Source organism: Perognathus longimembris, chromosome 12 (assembly GCF_023159225.1).
Source record: "Perognathus longimembris pacificus isolate PPM17 chromosome 12, ASM2315922v1, whole genome shotgun sequence".
NCBI lineage: Eukaryota > Metazoa > Chordata > Mammalia > Rodentia > Heteromyidae > Perognathus > Perognathus longimembris.
This window is the reverse complement of record NC_063172.1, coordinates 30681879-30698679: the sequence shown is the minus strand read 5'-3', so window position 1 is coordinate 30698679 and position 16801 is coordinate 30681879.

Below are 16801 nucleotides of genomic sequence, written 5' to 3'. Positions count from 1 at the left end.
TCACCTCCTCCAGCAGTGGTCCTTGGATGGAGATAGTTAAAGGTCAGAGAAGGCATGATCTGGAAGACTAGCATAGCGTTTTATAAAGGTCAGGAGGGAGAGCACGAAGCTGAAAATCACAGGAGAGGTGGAAGAGTTGGCTAACAATGGAATAAACTTGGCAGGGTGTAGTGGGAAGGGAGTAGGAGGACCCAGAGCTATGAAAGCCCAGAAGTGTAAAACAGGAAAGGTGCAGAGAGGGTAAGGGAAAAGTGAACCAGAGGCAAAGAAGGTGGATTTCACCTCTGTGGTGGTAAAGCCTCTCAAAGGAAAACCAGGTGAAAGGCTCTAGCAGGCCTAGGGTGTGGATGAAGCTAGTGGGGCTCTTGTCTGCAGTGTAAAATTTAAGAGGGTGCTCATAAATTTATTAACTAAATATTTTAGTGCAATTTTTAAAAAACCATGATAATACACATTTCAAAATGTTAAATACAAGCCAAGTGCCAGTAGCTCACACCCCTAATCCTCGCTACTCAGCAGGTTGAGATTTAAGGATAGTGGTTGGAAGCCAGCCTGGACAGAAAAGCCCTCATGAGACTCTTATCTCCAATTAACCAGTCAAAAACCAGAAGTGGCTATGTGGCTCAAAGTGGTAGAGCCTTGAGCAAAAGAGCTCAGGGACAGCCACCAGGCTCTGAGTTCAAGCCTCACAATTGACCAAAAAAAAAAAAAAAAAAAGTTAAATACAAGCTATTTGTGTTACAATCCTGACTCACTGTGCATCATTTCCACCCCGTTGTTCCTGCACCTGGTCTATCAAGTCCTCAACTGAGTGGGTTTATGAGAGTTAATGGTGGTACACAAGCAAACTGATCAAGGCAGGACTTTGTATATCGTCAAGTTTGGGGACCGTTCACATATGTAGGAAAACTAATTTATGACAGTTCCAACTTGCACATTGCACTCCAGGTACTGGGCCTTCAAGGGTGAAATCTGCTAGCTGAAGACTGCCCAGACAGGTTGATGATGTGGCAGGCTAAATGTTGCCTGCCTCCAGGATTTTTTTTTAATTTTTATTTTATTGTCAAATTGATGTACAGAGAGGTTACAGTTTCATACGTTAGGCCTTGGGTACATTTCTTGTACCGTTACCTCCTCCCTCGTTCCCCCCTCCCCCCTCCCTTTTTCCCTCCCCCCCCCCCCATGAGTTGTTCAGTTGGTTTATACCAAATGGTTTTGCAAGTATTGCTTTTGGAGTCATTTGTCTTTTTATCCTTTGTCTCTCAATTTGCCTCCAGGATTTCTATCCTGCAGCATTTACTGTAAAAAGCTTGCTACATGCAAAGGTTTCATGTCCAAATGCCAACATATTAGAGATCAGGAGATCAGCAGATCAATGTTTTTCTGTGTTCATCCTGGGGCTTGAACGCAGGTCCCTGAGCTTTTGTGCACAAGGCTAATACTCTATCTACCACTTGAGCCACAGCTCCACTTTTAGTGGTTAGAGATAAGACTCTCATGGATTTTCCTGCCCAGGTTGGCTTCAAATTGCAATCCTCGGATATCAGCCTCCTGAACAGCTAGGATTACAGGTGTGAGTCACCAGCACACAGCCCAGCATATCAGTTTTTGTTTTGTTTTGTTTTTTGCCCATCCTGGGCCTTGGACTCAAGGCCTGAGCACTGTCCCTGGCTTCTTTTGGCTCAAGGCTAGCACTCTACCACTTGATCCACAGCGCCACTTCTGGCTTTTTCTATATTTGTGTTGCTGAGGAATTAAACCCAGGGCTTCATGTATACAAGGCGGGCACTTTACCACTAGGCCATATTCCCAGCCCCCACCATATCAGTTTTAAGGACAAAAATATTCAGTCTATAATGCAAACCTGTTATGTTGAAACATGTAATCAATTACTACTTGATATAAAACACACTACCAATTACTACAGGTGTAATTATATGTATTAAATAAGCTCTAGATCTAATAGCTGCTATAATCTGAAAGCAAAGACAAATAAATGATACTTTGAGGTATCTGTAATAGAACTGAAAACATCATGACTCCTGCTAATAAGAAACTCTCAATTGCACTAGTTGTCTTATACATAATTGAAGAAAATACCAAATATCACTTAGAAGCTAACTCAAAGGGGCTTGTGAACCCCCATTACAGACCATGTTGCCACATCCTTTCCTTTTAGAAGTAAAGTGTCAGAGATGTGAGGCCAGAGGTAATATCCAGTCCCCCTACTCTCAGAGAGGGCAAAGAGTATCAGAGGAACACAGTGGACAGAGCAGATCTTGAAGACTTGACAAAATCACTTTATTTCGAATGAGGAGTGAGTCAAGCAAATGGGAAATCAGTCATTTCCGAATTTGCTAAAGAATCTGTTTGCTGGCATCAGAAATCTCTATGGAGCCAGGCACTGGTGGCTCATGCCTGTAATCCTAACTACTTAGGATGTTGAGATCTGAGGATCACAGTTCAAAGCCAGTCCTAGTCAGGAAAGTCTGTGACTCTTTTTTCCAAATAACCACCAGATAACTGGAAGTGGAGCTGTGACTCAAAGTGGAAGAGTGCTAACCTTGAGCAGGAAAATCTCAGGGACAGCAACCAGGCCCTGAGGTCAAAGCCCTACCACAGACACATCAGAAAAAGAAAGAAGGGGGGCTGGGGATATAGCCTAGTGGCAAGAGTGCCTGCCTCAGATACACGAGGCCCTAGGTTCGATTCCCCAGCACCACATATACAGAAAACGGCCAGAAGCGGCGCTGTGGCTCAAGTGGCAGAGTGCTAGCCTTGAGCGGGAAGAAGCCAGGGACAGTGCTCAGGCCCTGAGTCCAAGGCCCAGGACTGGCCAAAAAAAAAAAAGAAAAAAAAAAAAGAAAAAGAAAGAAGGAGAGAAAGAGAGGAAGGAAAGAGAGAAGCAAGGAAAGTGGAGAGGGAGGGAGGGAGGGATGGAGGGAGGAGAAACTTCTGTGTTTTGAGGCCACCACTGAGTCACATTTTTCTTCATCTCTGTACTGAGTTTCCTCATCTGTAAAATGAGACTGGTAACACACTTAGCATTTAGCATAGAGGATTATGGAGCCATTTAAAATCATACATTGAGGGCTGGGAATATGGCCTAGTGGTAGAGTGTTTGCCTTGTATACATGAAGCCCTGGGTTCGATTCCTCAGCACCACATATATAGAAAAGGCCAAGAGCAGCACTGTGGCTCAAGTGGCAGAGTGCTAGCCTTGAGCAAAAATAAGCCAAGGACAGTGCTCAGGCCCTGAGTTCAAGCTCCAGGACTGGCAAAATTCAATAAATAAATCATACATTGAAAGCTCTTATTACCACCTTTGAGAAGGTTTGTGAGATCAATAAATTATCCTTATTATATTACTTTATGTTTTCTTACTCCTAAATTCACACAACCTTCAGGTTCTGTTAGCAGCAACTTAGAGATCTGTTTCTATCTCATTCAAGGTACATACATTTGACAAATTTGCTAACTTTCCCACCTGGATAGCCCATGAACGAGGCTGAAAGAAACCCCAGAATTTAGATAACAGGAGGAGTATTTGGTGGGAGCCTCCAGTGAGTTGACCCCTAGAGTAGAAGATACCAAATAAAAGGGCAGAGCCCCTTTCTTTTCCCATCTATGCCAGAAGTCTTTTCTGTCTCTTATCACATCCCAGTCCCTGTCAAGAACGAGGTATACAATTTGTGCAGCACAACTCAAAATGAAAATATGAAACTTCTTTACCAGAAATTCCAAGATGGAAAAAGCAGAGCATTATAAATAAGTTGGAAAAAATAAAATAAAATAATAAAAACAAGTTGGGCTCACATAGCTCTGAAGCTACTGATGCTCCTGCCTGACCTGCTGGTGTCTCATTTCTCACTCAGTGCCTCTAAGGATGCTGAGATCTGAGGATCCCAGTTCAAAGCTACCCAAGTAGGAAAGCTCTGAGATTATTATTTCCAAATAACCACCACCACCAAAAAAAAACAAAAAACAAAACAAAGGGAACTGTGGCTCAAGTGCTAGAGCTCTAGCCTTGAATAAAAGAAACTCTGGGACGCGCGTGCACGCGCAACCACACACACACACACACACACTTTAAAAAGTTGTGGAGGGAAGATGGCGCCGCCACTGTAGGGAGGCACCCCAACTCACTCCAACTGAATAGTGAGCTTGGAACTCCAGCACCCAACACCCCATCAAGAACCCAGCAAACCCAGCAGCCAGAAGCAACAGAGAAACGCAGGAAACAAAAAAGAACAAAAAAAGAAGAGCCTATAACCTGCATGGAGCCGGAAAATCTCGGGGGCACCCCTCCCCCACCCGCTGACCCTGGCCCGAATAGGGCCAGGCTAGGAAAGGGGACACGGTGCCAACAAACGACAGCCGAAAAGTCACACCAGGAGCACAGAGTCCAGACAGCAAGAGCTCCATGGACCCAGACGGAGTGCAGACCACCAAGACAGACGGCAGCAGCGAAGGAACAGAGGTACAGGGACCAAGCTGGGATCAGACGTAAGCAGCAGGGGAACCCAAGGTGCAGACGGGGAGAGCCGGGGCTGCCACCACCAAACCACCGATCGCGACACTCCACCACCACAGCCCGGAAAAATCCACAGCAGCGCGGGACACACACTCAACCCAGGACCAGTAAGTTCCCTATTACCTCCCCTCCCAAATGAGAGACCAGCTCTAGCAGAGACCCAAACCCAACAAACAAGCTAGAGCTTCCTCCCCACCCACCCCCACCCCAAGGGAATAAAGCAGCTCCATAGCTGGCAGAGCTAAGACCTCTGGGAGGATGCTGGAACTAACAGAGGCAGAGCAGCGCCAAGGCATCCACCCCTAAAGCCCCAGCAAAGCCGCCGGAACCTGGCCACACTGGCCGCACCCCCTCCCCAGCAGGGGCCCGGGAACTGGTAGGCTTTGGAAGCCCAGGCTCCCTGATGAGCAACACCCAGCACAGCAGGGTCACCTGGGCCCGAACACAAGCCCCCCCTCACAGTGGAGGCACAGAGAGTCTGCAGGCACCAACCCGCACCCAGACACTTGATCCTGCAGGGGCCCACACATACCGCCCCCACACAGCAAACTCGCAAGAGGACACAAGCACCCTCCAACAACTCAGGCAACTCATCCCCAAATGAAGCACTAGAGTGCACACACACGTGCCCCCTGGAGGGCCAGCGTGGGCCAGCGTGCTAGCCCCCTAGCAGGAGGACCTCTTGCCCAAACCCCTGCAGGAGCGCACAAGCGGGCACAAATGAGGGTGGCCACCTCAGCAACAATCGAGAAGGTCATGCTCACCCATTGGGCAGTAAAGTTCAATAGCCAAACTCAAACCCAGAGCCAGGACACAAACAAGTCTCCCACTGACGGACCAGCGGGAACCAGCACAAAGCCAAACCAGGGAAGCCACCCACAGATCTCCAGATGTGTAAATCACAAAGAAATATAACAAATTTCATCAAAGGGCAGCCAACTCGCCAGCTCCAAAAAGCAGCACGACTGAAGAGGAGATGGAGAATTAAAAAAACAACTGAGGCTATGATAGCAGAAATGATGAAAAGCCTCAGAAACGAAATCAGAAAACAATTCCAGGAGTTTAGAGTGGAAGACTTGAAGGACCTCCAGGAAGCCAAGAAAGAAATGGAAGCAAAAATGGATACAGTACAAACCTCCGTTAAAGAAGACCTTAACATCCTGAGAAGTGAAATGCATGAAAAAATAGATTTAAAATACAACTCTTTAAAGGAAGAAATTTCCACAATCAGAGCTGATCTGGCAACCATAAATAGCTCTCTGACATCCATAAACTCCGCACTTGAATCCACAACACAAAGAATTGACCATATGGAAGCCAGAATCTCTCTCTTGGACGATGATGCAGCCGATAAGAACCAGACTCCGAGAAACGGTAAAGCTTCAGGGCAGACTAATCCAGGAGCTAGTGGACAAAGACAAGAGATATAATCTGTGCATAATTAAAATAGAAGAAGGAGCTGAATACCAGAGCAGAGGGCTTCAACATATTTTCAATGAAGTAATTGAAGAAAACTTCCCCAATCTCACAAGGGACCCCATCCAGGTAACCGAAGCCTATAGGACACCTGGCAGACCAGATCCTAGAAAAGCCACACCAAGGCACATAATATTCAAGACTTCAGATCTCAAGAATAAAGAGCAAATTTTGAATGCAGCCAAAGCAAAGAAAGAAATTTATTACAACGGGAAGAGGATCCAAATAACAGCAGACCTCTCCACACAAACCTACCACGTGCGAAGAGAATGAAAGAACACCATCCAAGTCCTACAGGCCAACCACTGCCAACCTAGAATAAAATATCCAGCAAAGCTGGAGTTCATATTCGAGGGGAAAATCAGATCTTTCCATAGCAAAGAGGATCTAAAGAAGTATGTGAATAAGAAACCAGCCCTAGAGCGAATTCTAAGAGGGGAATCCCACCCAACAGAAATCTTACAGGACACACAGACAGAAACAGAAAGAAACTACAATAGCCAGAGCCCAACAGAAAGCGCAGCTCACTAAAGACAAGAAAAAAAAAAGAGGAAAAACAGCCCAACAAGAAAATGGAAGGAGAAAAAACACTCTTATCCTTGATCTCTTTGAATATCAATGGTATAAACTCTCCGATAAAGAGGAGCAGACTGGCAGAGGATCCGCAAACAAAAAGTTGCCATCTGTTGTTTACAAGAGACCCACCTAACAGCAAGGGATAAAAACAGGCTCTGAATGAAAGTATAGAGCAAGATCGTCCAAGCAAACGCACCTACCAAACGGCAGGTGTAGCCATCCTGATCTCAGACAAGCTGGACTTTTCATTAAAATCAACTGAAAAAGACAAAGAAGGTCACTACATTTTAATACAAGGAGAAATCCAGAATCAAGACATCACGGTGATAAATGTATACTCCCCGAACAAAAGAGGCCCTACATATGTCAAGCAAATTCTCACAGAACTACAGAACAAGATAGACCCAAACACAATCATAGTGGGTGACTTTAATACCCCACTCTCTCCAAGAGACAGATCCAACACCCAGAGGATCAGCAAGGGAGCTGAGGACCTAAGTAACACCATATCCCAAATGGATCTTGACAGATCTATACAGAATCTTCCACCCTACAGAGACCCAATACACCTTCTTCTCAGCAGCCCATGGATCATACTCCAAAATAGACCATGTCATAGCCCACACAAAGAACCTCAGCAAATACAAAAGTATTGACGTCATCCCATGTATTATTTCTGATCACAGTGGATTAAAGGTAGCCCTCAATAACAACGGTTACCACAGAGGCTATACACATTCTTGGAGGCTAAACCCCACACTGTTATCCAACACTTGGGCCACAGACCAAATTAAAGATGAAATCAATGAATTCATAAACCACAATGACAATGAAAATACATCACAAAGAAACCTATGGGACACAGCTAAGGCAGTACTGAGGGGCAAGATCATCACCCTCAACACTCACATTAAAAGAATGGAAGCAGAGCTGGTGAATAATCTCACGATGAAACTAAAACAACTGGAGAAACAAGAAATGATCAAATCTAAAATGACTAGGAGGGGAGAGATCACAAAGATTAAAGAAGAGATAAATCTGATTGAAAATAGAAAGACCATTCAACAAATAAATAAGACTAAAAGCTGGTTCTTTGAGAAAATAAATAAAATTGACAGACCCCTCTCAAGACTTACAAAAAAAAAGAAGAGAAGAGACTCATATACGTAAAATCAGGGACTCCACCAGAAAAATTACAACAAGTACACACAATATTCAAACAATCATAAGGAGCTATTTCCAGAACCTCCACTCACTAAAAAACAATAATTTTACAGAAATGGATCAATTCTTAGAGAAATATAAACTGCCCAAACTAAACCAAGAAGAAATAAATCCACTAAATAAACCAATAACTTACAGCGAGATACAGGGGGTAATCAAGAACCTTCCAATGAAGAAAAGCCCAGGCCCAGATGGATTCACCAATGAATTTTATAAAACCTTTAGTGAGGAGCTAATACCAATACTCCTCAAACTCTTCCACGAAATAGAAACAGAAGGAGAAATCACAAACTCATTCTATGAAGCTAATATCATACTCATTCCCAAACCAGGCAAAGACCCAACAAAAAAAGAGAACTACAGGCCAATATCAATAATGAACACAGACGCAAAGCTCCTCAATAAAATATTAGCTAACAGGATCCAGAAACTGATCAAGAAAATTACACATCAGGACCAAGTAGGCTTCATCCCACAGTCACAAGGATGGTTCAACATCCATAAATCAATCAATGTAATTCACCACATAAACAGAACTAAAATCAAGAATCACATTGTTATCTCAGTCGATGCCCAAATAGCCTTTAACAAAATACAACATCCATACTAATTAAAAGCTCTGGAGAGAACAGGAATAGATGGAACATTCCTAAAAACAATAAAAGCCATATACAACAGACCAACTGCTAACATCATATTAAATGGAGAGAAACTTAAATTATTCCCCCTAAACTCAGGAACAAGACAAGGATGCCCACTCTCCCCACTTCTTTTCAACATAATGCTGGAATCCCTAGCCATAGCAATGGGGCAAGAGGAGGACATCAAAGGGATCCACATCGGCAAGGAAGAAATCAAGCTATTTCTACTCACAGACGACATGATCTTATATCTGAAGGACCCAAAAAACTCAGTCCCCAAACTCCTACACCTAATAAACCATTTTGGCAAAGTAGCAGGATACAAAATCAATCCACAAAAGTCATCAGCTTTTCTGTACACCAGCAATGTACAAGCAGGAAAGGAAATTATGGAAATAATTCCATTTACAGTAGCCAAAAAAAGAATAAAGTACCTAGGGATCAACCTAACCAAGGACGTGACTCTTACGGTCAGCTGATATTCGACAAAGGAGCTAAAGACATACAATGGAATAAACATAGCCTCTTCAACTACTGGTGCTGGGAGAACTGGGCAGCCATATGCAGAAAACTCAAAGTAGACCCAAGCCTATCACTATGCACCAAGATCAACTCAAAATGGATCAAGGACCTCAATATCAGATCTGAATCCTTGAAACTACTGAAGGACAGAGTAGGAAAGACGCTAGAACTTATAGGAACAGGAAGAAACTTCCTGAATATAGTCCCAGGGACACAACAAATAGGGGAGAGACTCGACAAATGGTACTACTACAAAATAAAAAGTTTCTGCACAGCTAAGGACATAACCACCAAAATAGAAAGACAGCCAACCATATGGGAAAGGATATTTACCAGCACAGCAACAGACAAAGGCCTAATATCTGTCATCTACAGAGAACTCAAAAAACTAAGCCCCTCCAAGCCCAGTAAACCAATTAGGAAATGGGCAAAGGAGCTAAAGAGAGACTTCACAAGAGAAGAGATAAAAATGGCAAAGAAACATATGAGGAAATGTTCAACATCCCTGGCAGTAAAGGAAATGCAAATAAAAACAAGCCTGAGATACCACCTCACTCCAGTTAGAATGGCCTGTACTCTGAACTCAGGCAACAACATATGCTGGAGGGGGTGCGGAGAAAGAGGAACCCTTTTCCATTGTTGGTGGGAGTGCAAATTAGTACAGTCACTTTGGAGAACAGTATGGAGGTTTCTCAAAAAGCTCAATATAGACCTACCCTATGACCCAGCCATACCACTCTTAGGCATCTATCCTAAACAGCAAAATCCAAGATATCAAAAAGGCATTTGTACTTCCATGTTTATCGCGGCACAATTCACAATAGCCAAAATATGGAAACAACCCAGATGCCCCTCCACAGACGAATGGATCCAAAAAATATGGTACTTATACACAATGGAATACTACATAGCGATTAGGAATGGTGAAATATTGTTATTCGCAGGGAAATGGTCAGAACTTGAACAAATAATGTTGAGTGAGACAAGCCTAGAACACAGAAAACAAAGGGGCATGATCTCCCTGATATATGACTGTTAACAAAGGGAGACAGAGAGACAGTAGAGACCAAGTCTGTGAATACTGTATATGTTCTTGATACATTGTATATTGCATATATGTCAACCTGACCTAGACAAGGGATAGAAAAACAGGTCGTGGGCTGGGGATATGGCCTAGTGGCAAGAGTGCCTGCCTCGGATACACGAGGCCCTAGGTTTGATTCCCCAGCACCACATATACAGAAAACGGCCAGAAGCGGTGCTGTGGCTCAAGCTGCAGAGTGCTAGCTTTGAGCGGGAAGAAGCCAGGGACAGTGCTCAGGCCCTGAGTTCACAGCCCAGGACTGGCAAAAAAAAAAAAAAGAAAGAAAGAAAAACAGGTCGTAAAATATCACAAGAAATGTACACACTGCCCTACTATGTAACTGCACCCTCTTTGCACAACACCTTGTAAAAAAATTTATGTCCAATTAATAAAAAAAAAAATATGGTACCTATATACAATGGAATACTACATAGCGATTAGGAATGGTGAAATATTGTTATTCGCAAGGAAATGGTCAGAACTCGAACAAATAATGTTGAGCGAGACAAGCCTAGAACACAGAAAACAAAGAGGCATGATCTCCCTGATATATGACTGTTAACAAAGGGAGACGGAGAGACAGTAGAGACCAAGTCTGTGAACACTGTATATGTGCTTGATACATTGTATATTGCATATGTGTCTACCTGACCTAGACAAGGGATGGAAAAATAGGTTGTAAGATATCACAAGAAATGTACACACTGCCCTACTATGTAACTGCACCCTCTTTGCACAACACCTTGTAAAAAAAATTTATGTTCAATTAATAAAAATAAAATAAAATTAAAAAATAAAAAAATTGACCTCTCAGTGGAATACAATAGCTCAAAAGCTATGTATGTGCAGGCTGGGGATATAGCCTAGTGGCAAGAGTGCCTGCCTCGGATACACGAGGCCCTAGGTTCGATTCCCCAGCACCACATATACAGAAAACAGCCAGAAGCGGCGCTGTGGCTCAAGTGGCAGAGTGCTAGCCTTGAGCGGGAAAAAGCCAGGGACAGTGCTCAGGCCCTGAGTCCAAGGCCCAGGACTGGCCAAAAAAAAAAAAGCTATGTATGTACATTCGTATGTACATTCATATAAGACTACTGTCGACATATTGTCTAATATCGACATGACATTTAAAGCCCTAGGCGAATTTTCTTTGGCGTAGGCCACGTGGCTACTGTATATGTTCTTGGTACATTGTGTATTGTATATATGTCTACCTGACCTAGGGAAGGGAAGGAAAAACAGGATGTAAGATATCACAAGAAATGTACACACTGCCCTTCTATATAACTGTACCCTTTTTGCACAACACCTTGTCAAAAAAATTTTTTAATTAATAAATAAGTTACACAAAAAAAAAAGTTGTGACTACAATTAGTAAAGATTCCACTAGAGGGCAATAGGGAGCCAGCCATGTGAGTCAGTTTCTCAGCTCACAAAACTAGAGCCTAGGATGAGGAATGTTTACTGAGAATCTTTCTCAAAATGATTTCACAATGTTAATCCCCAAAACTGAAGGTGTATTATAATACCTAATTAATGATAAATATCTGTGTCAACATAGAAAGATATGTGTTCTATGCTGTTTTTAAGTGAAAAGAAAACTGATTACAAAAACACTAACATGAAAAAGTAATTCATTTCTATCAAAGTGAAATACTAGAATATTAGAAGGGCAAGCAAGACCTACAGTCAAATAGTCTAGATTCAAATTCCAACTACTAGCTCTGTGACCTTTGGTGAGTTTATCTTTCTTGAACCTTATTTATAAAATTGAAATACTATTACTACCTTCCCGAATTGTTATGAAGACTAGATGAAGTATTAAAGGTAAAGAATACTTTTGGATATATAAGTTCTCAGCAGCTGTTATACCCTTATCATATATGATTCCTTTTCATTTTTCTGGTGTCCCCAGGGTTTGAACTCAAGTCCTCCTATTTGCTAGAAACAGACTCTACCACTTCATACATATTCCAAATCTTTTTTCTTATTTATTTAGATACAAAATTTCCCTATGTACCCCAAGTTGGGCTCAAACTCAGAATCCTCCTGTGTCTGACAGTGCCAGGATTATGGTTGATATATATCAGATATTTCAAAAACATTCCATATGTGGACACATACATTTTCTTTTTTAAAGCATTTTTTTTTGCCAGTCCTGGACCTTGAACTCAGGGCCTGAGCACTGTCCCTAGCTTCCTTTTTGCTCAAGGCTAGCACTCTACCACTTGAGCCACAGCGCCTCTTCTGGCCATTTTCTTTATATGTGGTGCTGAGGAATCAAACCTAGGGCTTCATGTATTCAAAACAAGCACTCTTGCCACTAGGCCATATTCCCAGCCCCAACACATACATTTTCTAGAAAGACATAAATCCAAACATTACAATATCTAGATAGTGAGATCTCAGATAACATTTTAATCCAAGTTCTTAATATTTGGGAGGAAATTCTTAAAGTAGTCCTGTATATTATTTACCAGGAACAATAACTATGACTTAAGTATCATGTTTCTAAGAAAGCTTTATTCAGAACTATGTATTTAATAACAAAAATATATATAATTGTCTTAAAAGTCTAAATTACCGGGGCACTGGTGGTACATGCCTATAATCCTAGCTACTTGGGAGGCTGAGATCTGAGGATCAAGCTTCAAAGCTAACCCAGGCAGGAAAGTCCATGAAACTCTTATGTACAATTAACCACCAGAAAACCGGAAGTGGTGCTCTGGCTCAGAGTATTAGAGCACTAACCTTGAGCAAAAGAATTCAGAGGCAGCATTCAGGCCCCGAATTCAAGGCCCAGGACCGTGTGTGTGTGTGTGTGTGTGTGTGTGTGTGTGTGTGTGTGTGTGTGTGTGTGGCATATCCCTGTAGTAGTCTTCCTTTTATTAAAACAATTTATTCCACTGGGCATCAGTGGCTCATACCTATAATCCTAACTACTCAAGAGGCAAAGATCTGAGGATCATGGTTCAGAGCCAGCCTCTACAGGAAAGTCCATGACACTTCTATCTCCAAGTAACAGTATTAAAACCCTGAGTTCAAGTCCTGGGACCAGCACCAAAAAAAATTTTTTTTAATTATTCCATTTCTAATCTCAGTAGAGTTTTTTAGTTTTTTGGTTTTGTTTTGTTTTGTTTTTGCCAGTCCTGAGGCTTGAACTCTGGGCCTGGGTACTGTCCCTGAGCCTCTTTGTGCTCAAGGCTAGCACTCTACCACTTGAGCCAGAGTGCCACTTCTAACTTTTTCTGAGTAGTTTATTGGAGATAAGTGTCTCACAGACTTTTCTGTTTAGGCTGGCTTCAAACTGCGATCCTCAGATCTCAGCCTCCTACGTAGCTAGAATTACAGGCAGGAGCCACCGGCACCCAGCTCATTAGTTACTTTTTTTTTTCTTTTTTTCTTTTTTTATTGGCCAGTCCTGGGCCATGGACTGAGCACCTTCACGGGCTTCTTCCCACTCAAGGCTAGCACTCTGCCACCTGAGCCACAGCGCCCCTTCTGGCCGTTTTCCATATATGTGGTGCTGGGGAATCGAACCGAGAGCTTCATGTGTAGGAGGCAAGCATTCTTGCCACTAGGCCATATTCCCAGCCCTTACTTTTTTTTTTTCTTGGCCAGTTCTGGGGTTGAACTCAGTGCCTGGGCACTGCCCCTGGCTTCTTTTTGCTCAAGGCTAACACTCTACCACTTGAGTCACAGTGCCACTTCCGGCCTTTTCTGTTCATGTGGTGCTGAGGAATCGAACCCAGGGCTTCATGCATGCTAGGCAAGCACTCTACCTCAAAGCCACATTCCCAGCCCCTAGAGTTACTTTTTAAAGAACTCTTATATAGGACTTTTCTCCCCAGTCCAATCCTACTCCACCAGCACAGCCCTGCTAGAAAATAGTGTAAGATAGGATCCTCCTGTTTGACTCCTACTTCCTTTCTTCTAACCACAAGCACCCAAACCACTGCTAGTTAGAAAAAGTAATTCCCCAGTTAAGTTGCTCCATTCCTCTGCCTCTCCACCATCATTTCCTTTTTTGTTCCCCTGAGATAAAAGAACAGCTCTTTGATCCACTCCACCCTGTCAAACCCCCTTCCTTTTTTATTGTCTGTTTGGCCACAATACAGATGTCAAGGGGATGGAAAACCTCTCAGCCCTTCTCTATAGACATGCCAGTTCCTTTAGAAAGCCAGATTTCAGTTTCAAAACCCAGGCACATACCAAAAAGTTGATAGAACTCACAGTAAATTAAACTACTTTCATTATTCAAATTCTTGGTATTATCTTTAAGTCTACTACCACTTAAGTGCTAACATAAACTAGATATTATCTCAAATGCTTTTTTTTCCCTACCTAAGTCCTAATGCTCAGCACTATGAACAAAATAAACAGCCTTGGAGAGCAACCTCTACATTTGAACCTTTGAAAGTAAAAGCCAAGGAATTCTCCCTGGAGAGGAATCAAAACTGAGGCTATTCCTCTCTTCTGTTTTTCAAAGTCCAGCACTTTGCTAATACTAGGAATTTACGAAAGCAGGTACTAGGTACTTCCTCTTTGCACCAAACAATTATTTTGCATTGGCTTAGTGATGCTGTTGTAGAGCTGACTCCATCTTGATTAGGGAAACATGGTAGGAAATGTTGGGGGGAAATAGAGCTGACTCCATCTTATTAAGTCAACCTGACCCCAAAATTCTACTTCTGTAAAAGGCTTGCTTGTTTGTTGCTTGCTCCACCCCTTGTGTCAAGCCCCTACATCTGTGCTATTCTTATACCTTTATAAACCCTGCTAACTGAAGGGTCAGGGCTCTCTCTCAATCCAGATCCACTGTACCAGTGACAGTTGTGAGTCCAAGCTCAAGCTTGCAATAAAAACTCTCATGCAAATGCATTAGAATCGGCGCCTTGGTGGTTTTGGGGGAACCCCAAATCTGGGCATAACACTGAGGGCTCGTCCAGGATCCCCCAGGCCCCAGGACCCCTGAACCAGAGAGTCTTACACCAATCGGTGAATTTTTGTTTGTTTGTCTTGATTTCTAATTTGGGTACTAGAATTTGTAAGGGTGGCATTGGCCTAAGTGGACACGCTGATGGGTCATCAACTGGAGGTCGTGGAAGACGTTCCAAGCCCTCGTTTTGGGGTTCGAGTCCCCCTTGTATTTTCTGAAGGGCAGCTTCTCCTCTCGAGAGTTATGCAATTGCATTTCCAATCCATGCTGGTGCTGTCTGTTTGGTGTATTGTTTTTTGTGTCCTTATCCCTGTGTTGTGTGTGGACTGCTAACGTGAGAAAAAGGGCACAAGATTTGAGTGTGGAAATTAAAAGAGGTAAACTAATTAGACTTTGTAGTGCAGAATGGCCCTTTGAGGTCGGGTGGCCGGCGGAGGGAACTTTCCATCTCGCCGTCATTAACGCGGTAAAGAATGTGATTTTCTTTTCAGGAAGAAATGGCCGCTCAAACTAAATTCCGTACATTTCTGGTTTGGCAGGATCTGATTAAAACTCCCCCTTCTTGGTTAAAACCCTATTTGCCTCCCCAGGGGCAATCGCCAGAGAAGATCTTGGTAGCCCGGGACCGCCCCAATAAGTCGCAACAAAACTAAACTAAAACTCCAGCCATGTCAGCACCCCCTGTCTGGCAGGATGGTGTTGACGAGGAACTAATTTTTCCCCCACCCAACCAGAGCAGCGGCTGTGAAGGGAAGGGGAACCCGAGGGAGGACTAACAGGGCTGCTTCTGTGATTTCCCAAGGGCCGGCAGACTCGACTGTTGTTCTTCCCCTGCCTGCTGCGGGACCCCCTGATGAAGCTGGTAACTTCTGGCCCTTTGTTACTAGTGACCTGTATAACTGGAGGACTCAAAATGCCCGGTTTTCTGATAACCCTAAAGACTTAATTAGCCTTTTAGATACTGTTCTATTTACCCATCAGCCCACCTGGGATGACTGCTAGCAGCTCTTACAGGTGTTCTTCACTACAGAGGAGCACGAGAGGACCCGGGTGGAAGCCCGGACATTGGTTCCGGAAGACAATGGACAGCCTTCTCTGAATCCTGATATTATAAACACCATCTTCCCGCTCCCTCGCCCCAATTGGGACTCTAACACAGCTGAAGGTCAGTAGAGGCTATGGGTCTATCGCCATACTCTAATGGCGGGTCTCAAAGCGGCTGCTCAAAAGCCCACTAATTTGGCCAAGGTTAGGAGATGTACAGCAGGGTAAGGATGAGAGTCCAGCTGCATTTCTGGAAAGGGTGATGCAGGCTTTTCACCAATATACACCAATGGACCCCGAGGTGCCTGAAACTAAGGCGGCTGTAGTCTTGGCATTCTTAAATCAAGCAGCTCCGGACATTAGAAGAAAGTTGAAGTAGAGAGACTAGGAGAAAAGAGTTTACAGGATTTGATGGAAGTAGCAGAAAGAGTGTACAATAATAGAAAGACTCAGGAAGAAAGGGAGGTGAGAGTGAGGACTGAAGGAAGAGCTAGAGCAGCAGAGAGTGCGAGACAGACTCGAGACATGGCAAGGATTCTCTTGGCTGTTACAACCGGCACCCCAGAAGAAAGAAGACGCCAACTGTGAGGCTTGATTCAGGACCCAGGTAAGGGTGGGAACCCAAGGGAATGGGAACGTTCCAGATTACAGACAGATCAGTGTGCCTATTGTAAAGAAACAGGGCACTGGGCCAAGAATTGCCCTAAGAATCCAAGAAGAGACTGTGACTCAGGCTCAAGGTGTGGTTCCTGCCGTGTGTTAGT